The following is a 13,164-nucleotide window of genomic DNA, read 5'->3' on the forward strand; positions in this document are numbered from 1 at the left end:
GGGCATGGTGGTGCATGCCTGTAATCCTACTTGGGAGGCTGAGGCAGGAAAATCACCTGAACCCAGGTGGCGGAGTTTGTGGTGAGCTGAGATCACACCACTGCATTCCATCCTGGGCAACAAACAGTGACTATGTCTCAAAAAAAAAAAAAAAAAAAAAAAGAAGGGACCATTACTGTTATCTTAGAAGCTGTCTTCCACACAGTTAGGCCCAGCCCACACAAAGGACATAGATTCCTAGCTCCAGGTATTTTCCTTTCCTTGCTTTCTCTTGATTAACTAGATTTGTGCAAAGGAAATGCATTAAACAATAGGGAAGCTGGTTGGAGCTGTGGTCCTATCCATAAAACACATTCTTTCTATAAATATTTATTTCTGCATTACATGCATTTACTAATGTTCAATATATTTTGAAAATGACAAAACTTTTCAGAATGAGATGTACAGAGTGTACTTTTTAAAAAAAGATAAATTTAAAGTATTTTATGAATATTTATATAATTTAATTTTACAAAACTGGCTTATTCTCATTAAATATATTATTAGCATGATTAGTGCTATAGTCTGTTAAATGAAAGATGTGCATATTACTAAGAAAGAATAAATACTGCCAATTTAACTGTCACATGCCACCCATCAATCATAAGGTACACCTCTAAAAATTTTACAAATGATAAAATATGATAAAATATATGGACTTCATAATCAATGAAATGCAGTACATTTTCTAATGAAAAAATCCGGTTAGACACAGTTGTTACTGAAAACTGTTTCCATAATACACTATTATACAACTATAATACAACATTTCATGTGCTTAGTTACAAGATTATTTTAATTCCAGTTTTGGGTTTTGTGTTTGTTATAGCTACGACAAAGATACTTCACAAATATATATTATTTGCATATATATTATAAACACACACAGATACATATGTATCTACAAACAAAAGAAAACATAGACTGTTTTTTAATTATAAAATGTTTAAACCAACCCACCAATTATTTAAAAGGTTTTGCTGTTGCAATTGCAAATTCTCAGAAGGGGGTGCATTTAACAATTTTTAACAAATGACTTAAAAAATATACTAAAGCTTCATATTCAGAAGATTTTAATGCAACTTCAGCGACTGTGCATCTAAGTGTGTGTGAGTGTATGTATGTGTATAGGTGTGTTGGCTTCATCCATGGGGCTTCTAGATCATTTTTTTATAGCTAGAAATACAAGAGAGCACATATGAAAAAGGGGAAAAAATGAGCAGATAACATGAAAAAGAAGAGGAGGAGGAAGAGGAGAAGGAAAGAAGAGGAAGATCTGAAGAAGGTGGGGTAAGAAGAGGAGGAAAAGAAAGAAGAAGAGGCCTGGCTTACTGGCTCACACCTATAGTCTCAGAACTCTGGGAGGCCAAGGTGGGTGGATCACAAGGTCAGGAGTTTGAGACCAGCCTGGCCAACATGGTGAAACCCCATCTACTAAAAATACAAAAATTAGCCAAGCATGGTGGCATGCACCTGTAATCCCAACTACTCAGGAGGCTGAGGCAGGAGAATCGCTTGAACCTGGGAGGCAGAGGTTGCAGTGAGCTGAGATCACACCATTACACTCCAGCCTGGGTGACAGAGCAAGACTCTGTCTCAAAAATATAAATAAAGAAAGATAGAAGAAGAAGAGAAGGAGGAGGAGAAGGGGGAAAGGAAGGATAGGGAAAAAGGGAACGAGGAGAGAGAAAGGGAAGGAAGAAGGAAAAGGGAGGATAAAAAGAAAGAAAGGGGAAATAAATATATTCTGAGTGTGAAATCAATTAACATCTTAAACATATGTAAAAAATCTTATTTTTTTCTGTTTTAATTAAGACTTTTTCCCAAAAAGGGACAATTATGGAAAAATTTCTAAAGATGTTAGATGAGGCTCTCTTGTTCATCTCAGACATCCTTCCATTGAAAGCCTTTCACTAAAAGCTGATCCAGGACACATATTAATGAAAATCTTCCTCACTCTGTCGCCCAGGCTGGAGTGCATGGCACAATCCCTGCTCACTGCAGCCTCCACCTCCTGGCTTCAAGCGATTCTCCCGCCTCCACCTCCCTAGTAGCTGGGATTACAAGCACATGTCACCACCACACCTGGCTAATTTTTTTTGTATTTTTTGTAGAGACGGGGTTTCATCATGCTAGTCAGGCTGGTCTAGAACTCCTGTCCTCAGCTGATCCGCCCACCTCGGCCTCCCAAAGTGCTGGGATTACAAGAGTGAACCACCACACTCAGCCTGAAAACCTTTTCTAAGACCACTGCTCAAGCACCCATTAATTTAATTTTGCAATATTAAAAATATATTAGCTAGAAAGGGTAACAAAATTCCTCCCCTCCTTTTCTTCCTTCCTTCCTTTAATTTCTCTCTTCCTTTCTGCTTCCCTTACTTTTTCCCTTTAATTCCACAGTTTTTTCCCTCCCTCTTCTTGTCTGCCTGTCTTGTCTCTCTCTGAAGAGGGAAAGGTTGTTTCTTAAAAGTCAATATTACATACAATGAATTTCCCCATAAGTTCTTGAGTTGGTTTTGAAAGTTAGTATATTGAGAGTAAAATTGGTAAGAAAAGCTCATAAAATGAACTATTATAGTCATGCATACTATTCTTATTATAGACAAGACATACAATCAAGTTTTAAAGTATGTACCCTTTTTAGTGTTAATATCATAAATTTCTGCTTCACAAAAAATACTCTTGACAATAAATAATTAATTTATATGTTAATGTTGTCTTTGCAATATACTATCATAGCAATTTCTGTGCTTTGGTTTTTGGATTTTAGGGTTTTTTTCCACCAACGTATTGGAACACTGCCAATAAGAACGGTTCATAAAAAATATGACCTTGTTATTTTTTTTTTCCAATGAGACAATGTAAAGAGAAGAACACTAATAATCTAAACAATATTTAACACCGTTAGCATATGTTGGAAAGCAAATATGAAGACTAATGTTCTCCTAGATAGCTCATTCAATGTTTATCTTGATGACTAGAAAACAAGCAACCGAACAACCATTGAACTGAATTACAATAAAATATACGTTTTTCACAGAGAGGAGCACAAAATCAGTTTTCATTTGGCATGCTAAGTATGCTATATTTGAACAGAATGTTACATATTCATTTCATTCATCATTTAAAGGCAGATAATCAGGAAGTCATTACGTGGCCTGCATTGGGCAGCTATTTGATTAGAGCATAATTGAGCACTCTGTAACTCAGCCAAAGCTGACAGGTTGGGAATGCATAATAACCATTCTAGGTATTTTGAATGTGGGGAAAACTATGGGGCCAATGGTGTTTGCTGGTCAAAAGTGGCCACTGGACTAAAAGAGAAAACTCCGAAGCATAAAAATTTAATTTACATTTTGTTCTTTTTTATTAAAATTGCTGTTTTATTTTGCAAATTGGTAATTTATAAATTGTATTAACTCATGTGGGAAGTCATTCTCTCCGGCATCAGAAAAAGTCATGTGACATTTTGAGTCATGCTGGCATTGCCCTATGATGCTCCAGACTGACTGTTCATAGGTTCTTAGACATGAAGGTAGTAAATTAAAGCAGAACCTGATTTTCTCCAGGAATTTATGAAGTAGGGAACTGGGGATGGAAATTAACATGTAGAAGTGCATGATAAGGTCGAGCAAAAACTGGAGAAGACAAGCTACAGGTATTCTTACCATGCTTATGGTTGGTGGGGACAGGACATCATAATGCAAATGCCAGGCTGTGTATCATTTACTTCTTTGAAACATCACTAGCACATGGCAGGCATGACTTTCCAATGGTCTACTTGAAGTTTCCTGCTTGTCAAATTTTTCTTCTATCATTAGCCTTGTTATCCAATCCCCATGTGAAGTTTCAATCAGAAGAGAAAGCATTAGGGGACTTTATCAGGTTCAGAAATAAAATATATTTAGCTTCACAATTTATAAATATTTACTAACTTTTTTGTTACAGTAGTGGCTAAATTCATGATTTTTAAGAGTCAAGGAGGAGTATTTTATCATTGTCATTTGTATTAGTTTTCTAGGACTGAGATAGCAAAGTATGGCAAACTACATGGCTTAAAACAACAGATATTTATTGTCTTACAGTTCTGGAGGCTAGAAACCTGAAATCAAGGTTTTGGCAGACTTGATTCTTTCTGAGGGCTCTGAAGGAGAATCTGTTTTATGCCTCTCACCTAGCTTCTAGCGACAGCTAGCAGTGCTTACAGCCCCTTGACCTGTAGAGGCTTGCTCCAATCTCTGTCTCCATCTTCACATGACATTCTCCCTGTGTCTCTGTGTCTTTATATAGCTGTTCTATTTTAAGAACATGACATATATTGGATGAGGGGCCCACCTTATTTCCGTATGACCTCCTTTTAACTAATTACATCTGCAATAATCCTATTTCCAAATGTCAAATTCTGAGGTACCCAGAATTAGAATTTCAACATAACTTTTCCAGAGACACAATTCAATCCACACAGCAATGTCTAGAATTGTTGACATATGGTAATAATACAACACAAGTTGATTACCTTTTAGTTGGTTCTAAAATTTTTATAGGAAAGTCATCCTTTTATTGCAGCAAGTGGAGAAGATTATGCCAACTGCCAAAACATGATACTACTTTGACTTGATTAGGAGACATGTTAACACATAGGAAATATATGAGGCTGAGGTGGAAACAATCCAAACTCTCGTGATCATGAAAACAAAGTCAGCCCAAAATTCAACAGCCCTTTATGCTAAAAATCCTCAATAAACCAGGTATTGATGGAATGTATGTCAAAACAATAAAAGCTGTTTATGACAAACCAACAGTCAATATCATACTGAATGGGCAAAAACTGGAAGCATTCCATTTGAAATCTGGCACTAGACAACGATGCCCTCTTTCAGCAGTCCTATTCAATATAGTATTAGAAGTTCTAGCCAGAGCAATCAGGCAAGAAAAAGAAATAAAGCGTATTCAAATAGGAAAGGAGGAAGTCAAATTGTCTCTATTTGCAAATTATGTGATTGTATATTTAGAAGACCCCATTGTCACACCCAAATCTCCTGAAACTGATAAGCAACTTCAGCAAAGTCTCAGGATACAAAATCAATATGCGAAAATCATAAGCATCCCTATACACCAATAACACACTTAAAAAAAGCCAAATCAAGAAAGAACTGCCATTCACAATTGCTAAAAAGAGAATAAAATACCTAGGAATACAACCAACAAGGAACGTAAAGGACCTCTTCAAGGAGGACTACAAACCACTGCTCAACAAAATAAGAGAGGACACAAACAAATGGAGAAACATTCCATGCTCATGGTTAGGAAGAATCAAAATCATGAAAATGGCCATACTGCCCAAAGTAATTTACAGATTCAATGCTATACCCATCAAGCTACCAATGAACTTCTTAACAGAACTGGAAAAAACCACCTTAAACTTCATATGGAACCAAAAGAGAGTTCACATAGCCAAGTCAATTCTAAGCAAAAAGAACAAAGTGGGAGGCATCACACTACTGGACTTCAAACTATACTACAAGGCTACAGTAATCAAAACAGCATGGTACTGGTACCAAAACAGATATATAGACCAATGGAACAGAACAGAGGCCTCGGAGGCAACACCACACATCTACAACAATCTGATCTTTGAAAAACCTGACAAAAACAAGCAATGGGGAAAGGAGTCCCCATTTAATAAAGGGTGTTGGGAAAACTGGCTAGTCATGTGCAGAAAGCAGAAACTGAACCGCTTCCTGATACCTTACACTAAAATTAACTCCAGATGGATTAAAGACTTCAACATAAGACCTAACCCCATAAAAACCCTAGAAAAAAATCTAGGCAAAACCATTCAGGACATAGGTGTAGGCAAGGACTTAATGACCAAAACAACAAAAGCATTGGTGGCAAAAGCCAAAATAGACAAATGGGATCTAATCAAACTCCACAGCTTCTGCATAGCAAAAGAAACAGTCATTAGAGTGAATCAGCAACCAGCCGAATGGGAAAAAATTTTTGCAATCTATCAATCTGTCAAAGGGCTAATATTCAGAATCTACAAAGAACTAAAACAGATTTACAAGATAAAAAAAACAAATGAGCCCATTCAAAAGTGGGCAAAGGATATGAACAGGCACTTTACAAAAGAGGACATACATGATGCCAATAAACAGAAAAAAATGCTCATCATCACTAAGAAATGCAAAGCAAAACTACATTGAGATACCGCCTCACGCCAGTTAGAATGGCGATCATTAAAAAATCTGGAGACAACAGATGCTGGAGAGGATGTGGAGAAATAGGAACACTTTTACACTGTTGGTGGCAGTGTAAATTAGTTCAACCATTGTGGAAGACAGTGTGGCGATTCCTCAGGGACCTAGAAATAGAAATTCCATTTGACCCAGCAATCCCATTACTGGGTATATATCCAAAGGATTATAAATTATTCTACTATAAGGACACATGCACACGAACGTTCATTGCAACATTGTTTACAGTAGCAAAGACCTGGAACCAACCCAAATGCCCATCGATGATAGACTGGACAGGGAAAATGTGGCACATATACACCATGGAACACTATGCAGCCATCAAAAATGATGAGTTTGTGTCCTTTTTAGGGACATGGATGAACCTGGAAACCATCATTCTCAGCAAACTGACACAAGAACAGAAAATCAAACACTGCATGTTCTCACTCATAGGTGGGTGTTGAACAATGAGAACACATGGACACAGAGGGGAGCATCACACAATGGGGTCAGTTAAGGGGAAATAGGGAGGGACAGCAGGGGGGTGGGGAGTTGGGGAGAGATAGCATGGGGAGAAACGCCGATATAGGTGAAGGGGAGGAAGGCAGCAAATCTCACTGCCATGTGTGTACCTATGCAACAATCTTGCATGTTCTTCACATATACCCCAAAACCTAAAATGCAATAAAGGAAAAAAAAAAAAAAAAGCAAATAGAGACAGCCAAAGACAGAGTGGTAAAAGTCTCAACTGAAAAAGAAGAGACCTCCCTCATTGCCCTTTATAAAATGACTCCCTCATTGTGCTGTTGATATTAAAAAACATATCAATGTTCAAATAAATATTGGTAGTAACCAGATGCAGAGAGTCATGGGCACTTGTGACCTGCATCTTATGGGGGCTCCTGAGACCTATATCTTATGAGAGGGATGGGATAAAGTTTGAAAAGCATCTGAGTCAGCAACAAAGCATGAAGTAACATGAGAAAGTTATGGATAACAAAGAAAATGAAAATGCTGAGCCTGTGAGTTCAAGAATTGCTTGGCCACTATTCTTGCATCTCCTTCTCCCAGTGATGTAGTCTCAATGGTATAGAGTCTTGTTAGTATAGTCTCTACAGTATATAATATAGGTGATAAGAGCCCACAGAGGGGATGGCTGGGTGGCCCCTGGATTCCTAGGAGGGCTGGTCCAGGTTAGGGCTGGACTAACAAGTGTGGTGCTAAATAAAGATGCTTATTTTCCAAAATAGGCTTTTATGAATCTGTGAGACCAGACTAAATGCCTTTATCCATTCAAAAGTTCTGAAAGTGCTAGGTGTTTTTTTTTCCTTCTATAAGGTAAGTGTTTAATTGACAATTGAATCTGTGATGACGAACTGGACAATTAAATATGTTGAGTGCAATCCTGTGCCTGGAACCCTGTTATAGGCACAGTAGCTAGCAGATTAGCCATGATGCTTGCCTTCATAGAATTGTCTATTAGAAGAAGACAGTCCAACAAAAAATTTCAACTGTGAAAAATGTCAAAGGGAAAAGCAAGGGAAGCTATGGGAACATATGTGAAGAGGATTAAACCTTGTCTAGAGGGTCAAGGATTCATTGCCTTCTGCGTCTTTGAAACTTGCTAGATCCCAGCACAAAACCTCACATGGCAGGTATGCAGCAATTGTTCACTGGTTTCTTTGTCAGAGGTGTCAAGTATGTACTTTTCTGTTTAAGGTTGTTCATCTTCAAACTTTAGCTCTCCAGATACCCATCAAATTTTACAGCCTTGATGAAGCTCGATGGTCAGCAGATGATTGGATTACCATAATATAGAATCAGTGGGAGAGTGAGCTTGTTTTCCTGCAACTAGGCGGTCCCACCTAGTCTTTGTTACCAAGGGTGGAAGCATGTTGTGGACACAGGGAGAGAAACCAGGGGCGCTTTGGTCCCTGGAGAAGACTCGTTAGATCAGTAGAGCCCAGCAGCATCTCCAATCAAGTGGATCCTCTCTTTTTTTTTCATGGTCACTTCTTCATTTTTGATATAAATGTACATGATACAAATTACATGCATAGCAAGATATGAAGAAGGAAATTTCAGCCAAAAAGCTTATAAATCAATAGCACATTCTGAAGTGAGATGCTAAATAAAGATGATTATTTTCCAAAATAGACTTCTGTGAATCTGTGAGACCAGACCAAATGCCTTTATCCATTCAAAAGGTCGAAAATGCTAGGTGTATTTGTGACTTGGGTTTTTGGTGAGCGACTGGTCTGAGTCCCATCCACCCCAGTGAGCGAGACTGGGTGAAGCGGCTCTCATTTTGAGCTTAATAAAGAGATGCTTCAATAAGGCTATTTTAGGGAGCTTGATATGTGCCCCTTATGCTTAGGGACTATGAGAATTGGGGTTGGACTTATACATGAGATATCTAAAGGCTGACAAATGGGAATGGCTGTTGCTAACTGATGGACCAAAGAGAGGTGATCACTTAGAAGAGCCTGCCCTCTCGGTGTGTTGAAGTAAAGAATGTGTGATTTGTCCTAAAGATCAGAGGGGATCCATGTGAATGAGAACCAGCATGAGTGTCTAAAAGGATTGTACAAGGGGCATTTAAAATGGGAAGTGTTGTTCAGTCAATAAAAGTTGTAGGAATCACATATTCATTCCTGGGGTTGAAGAAGACACTGTAAAAGACAGGCTGGATTTCCAGTTTCAAGGAATTTGCTGGTGAGAGAGGTCAGTGGTAGCGTAGAGGGGGGTTTCAGTAAAGAGTTCACAATAACAACGTATGAGAGAAAAATATAATTTTAAAATTTCTGCCAGAACCAGGAACACGAAACTACTTCTTAACTTTATCAGTAAGACAATAATTTTTACCTCCCATAAAATATTCATTCTGGAAAAGAGAAGGGAAGTTTTAACTTTAGTCAAATGTAGCATTTGTGTTACTGTGAGAGGATATTCATTCCAACTTCTGAATGAAGCCTGTGTTTACTCACTTTAAGTGACTGCAGGATTTTTCATTAACCAAGAATAAGCAGAAAAGTTGTGGCACCTAATTACATTTTCAGAGAAGGGTAAGAGAAGAAGTAAACCCATTGAGCAAATTTAAATCAAAGGTGAGACTTAAAGTTGCATTATGGTTATATCCTACCAATCACGTTTGTTCAATGAACCGATAACATTCACATCTATAAATCTGCTTTTCTTCGCCATTCCTATTTGTTGTTGTTGCTTTATGGGAGAGATTGTGGGACTAGAAGTAGGTAGAGCTCCTTTTCATAGATACTTTTGTTCAGTGAGAGTTGGTTGTTCATAATTGAGACAGCTATAATAGGTAGGTTAGAGGGAAGAGAGGGCTCACTTCCATCTGTTTTCACTTTCCTACTACTTAATATCAATAACAATCACTCTGTGAATGAGGGTGATTACAAAGGGAATGATCAGAATTAGGTAAACTTTGCTGAATATCCAGCTTGACAAGTAGAAAAATATTTGTAATCTGCCTAGATTCTTCTTCCTTTTTTGTTTTAGACTTCTCTTTTGGTGGTACAGTATATCAACATGACAAAGACCATGACAATATTTCAGATTTGAAAGCTTATTTTGGAAGCTAGATGTAATGGGTTGAATTTGTCTTCCCCAAAATATGTAAAATCCTAACTACTACTACTTCATAGTGTGACCTTAATTAGAGATAGGATTTTACAGAGGTAATCAAATTTAAATTAGGCCATGAGGGTTGGCCTAAGCCAATATGACCTGTGTCCTTATAAAAAGGGAAATTTGGACACAGAGACATTTTAGACATTTTTATAAAGAGGGAGAATGCCATGTGATATGGTTTGGCTATGTGTCCCCACCCAAATCTCACCTTGAATTATAACAATCCCCACATGTCATGGGAGGGACCAGGTGGCAGGTAACTGAATCATAGGGGTGGGTTTTTCCCCTGCTTTTCTCATGATAGTGAATAAGTCTTTAGAGTTCTGATGGCTTTATAAAGGGGAATTTCCCTGCACATGCCCTCTTGCCTGCCACCATGTAAGAAGTGTCTTTGCTCTTCCTTTGTCTTCTGCCTTGATTGTAATGCCTCCTCAGACATGTGGAACTGTGAGTCCATTAAACCTGTTTCCTTTATACAAATTACCCAGCATTGGGTAGGTCTTTATTAGCAGCCTGGGAACGTACTAATACATCATGTGAAGACATAGAAAGAAGGAGCTCATGTGATTAGAGTAATACCTCTACAAGCAAAGAAACGACAAGGGTTGTGACAAAGCCCAGGAGCTAAAAGAGGCCACGGAGGAGTCTCCCCTATATCCTTCAAAGAGCATGTTTTTTCTAACACCTTGGTCTTAGACGTCTAGCCTCGAAAACTGTGAAACAACAAATGTCTGTGTGAAGCCACCCAGTATTTGGTATGTTGCTATGGCAGTCCTAACAAACTAAAACTGTAGGTTATAAAGGTGATGGAAGAGCCTGAATTGAAGGTGGGGTTCAGAGAAAACATAACAATTTTAGAGAAATAATTTAACATATAAATTTCAAAGAAAGATTACATTTTTTTAATAGGGCCAGAGGAAGCACAACATGTATCCAATTAAATATCCTAAGATTTTGGGCACCACATGGGTTCCTCTCTGTGCAATATAATCTCAGGGATTCAAGGGGTCAGAGCCACTAAAGTGGGGTTTGATGGAAGAGCAAGGGTTGAATGTTGGTAACACATTTAGTTCTCATGAAGCTATTATAATTCCAGGCACCAGTTTCACATGCCTAACAAAAGGAAACTAGTTGCAGAGGCAAGGGGCTGATAAGATCCAGAAAAACAGAATGTGGGCCAAGCTGGCTAAGACCCAATGGACCCAACATGGTGCTGGATTTGACCTAAGTTTCACCTAGAACCTCCTTATATGCTCATTCACATACTAAATCGCACACCCGCCAGCACCACAACACTTCTGGGAATATCGTATTTGGTGTAAAAATGGGTAGCACCACAATTCTGAGAAATCTTCACCTTTCTCCTATATGCATGAACATTCCACCCCTTGGTTAAAGAAATCCGTAAAGGTAGCAGTCCCAAAGTCCATCAAGTGATTCATTCTTTTGCGTATACCTGCACTCACTTTTCTTGTATACTTTTATCTTTGTAGTAAATCTCCATACTTCCACAATTTTCTGACTCATCCTTGGATCCCTTCTTGAAATGCTGTCAAAAGCCTAGACAGTGGCCCTGGTCAAGTTTCCACTGGCATTTGAGGACCTCCCCTGGTATCAGGAACTACCAGATATTTTTATATTTTATTGTTACCACTTTTGGTACATTTTTGCCTTCCCAAATTAATTATAGGCTTCTGTGGTCAGAAAATATACTCTGCAATTCTTAAAATCCTCTACAAAATAGAAAATTTCCTTGCATACATCAGGCAGCTAATAAATTCAGGTTAAATTGAGACTATCAGAACGGTGTAAGATAATATTTTTGGACCACACACACTTAAATCCTGTATAGACAGCTACATATTCTCCATTACAAAAGACCAGTTTGGTGCTATGTTTTGTTTTGTTTTGTTTTGTTTTTTGATCTACTGCATTTTAATTAGCTTTGATTAACAGAGCAAAGAGCTAAAGAGAAAGAGGATCCATTTTTTTTTAAAGTCAGTATGCAAGGGATTTACATTCAGTAGTCTAACTCTTTCACATATCACCAGCAGAATTGGGCCCCAAGCAATTTATTCATTTGCAGCTATAATAAATGACTCAGGGGATTGAAATGGTGAAGGAGTCTGTCATTTGAAGATTTGTAGTGATTGGTTACAATAGGAAAATGAATTCTGCAAAGCCAACTAGAGTATGTATAATGAATTCATTGCTTCAGTTACCACAAAAAAGAAATACCAAAAGGTTTAGTTTCCAAATATAAAACAAAAATCACTGGTAAAATTACGTGGAAAGCAAAAAGTTTGGGACAACAGAATCCAGCAATAGTTACGCATGTAAAACAGTACAGGCTGTTCTAGCATCTTAGTCAGTTAGACAGAGTCTACACAACTTCTGAAGACTACTTTTTATTCTAGATATTACCTGCTCTTGGCTTCTCACCTACCCTTTGGTAGTATCCATTTTATCCCCGGGGCTAGAAGCCTGAAAACTCTTTTCAAGCTCCCTGCCAACTGGCTTCCTGTTAGGGTCTGCCAATGGGACGTATCACTTGGAGATTTACAAAAACAAAGCAAGGGAGCTTTATTTCTTCTTAGTTTAGCACCTCTGGCAGCAACAGCAGGAGCAGAGAGCAGAGGACTGTGACCAGAGGCAAAAAGATAGGTGGCAAATTCAGAAACATCATGGAATGCAGGCTCCCTTAGCAGCAAAAGTATACCTCTATCGGGAGCTGCTCTAGCAAGCTCCAGCCAGATTTGGGGCAGCTCCTTGAACTTCATATACTCCCAATCTATCCCTTTGCCCCTCCAGCCCTTTTTCTTCTGTCTGTTGCTTCTCCAGCTCCTCATGTACAGTTCCTTGTGTTAAACCTCTTTCTTCCTGAAATATCTAGAAAGACTTCTGTTTTCCTTATTGGAAACTCACTGATTCAGCATTATCAGTGAGTGTCCCTAGAAACAAATACATCTGGAATTGGTTATGTAATCTGCTTGGACCTAATTATAGTTGCAATCCCACTGTCAGTAGAAAATGGAAAACTAGCATATACCATGCAGTGGCAAAACAGTAACTAAAATGATTGCCTGTCATTGCCTGAGATGATGTACCTGTGAATGGCTAAGCTTGAGGATACCAAGTGACTGTTTCATGTTGAACATGTTTTCAAGGACTGAGGGGTGATGAGTAGCTTCTGACTACACTAGATAACTTACTGACAGGAAGGGACAAT

Source organism: Sapajus apella, unplaced genomic scaffold, assembly GCF_009761245.1.
Source record: "Sapajus apella isolate SASKATOON/1434 unplaced genomic scaffold, GSC_monkey_1.0 scaffold79, whole genome shotgun sequence".
Lineage (NCBI taxonomy): Eukaryota > Metazoa > Chordata > Mammalia > Primates > Cebidae > Sapajus > Sapajus apella.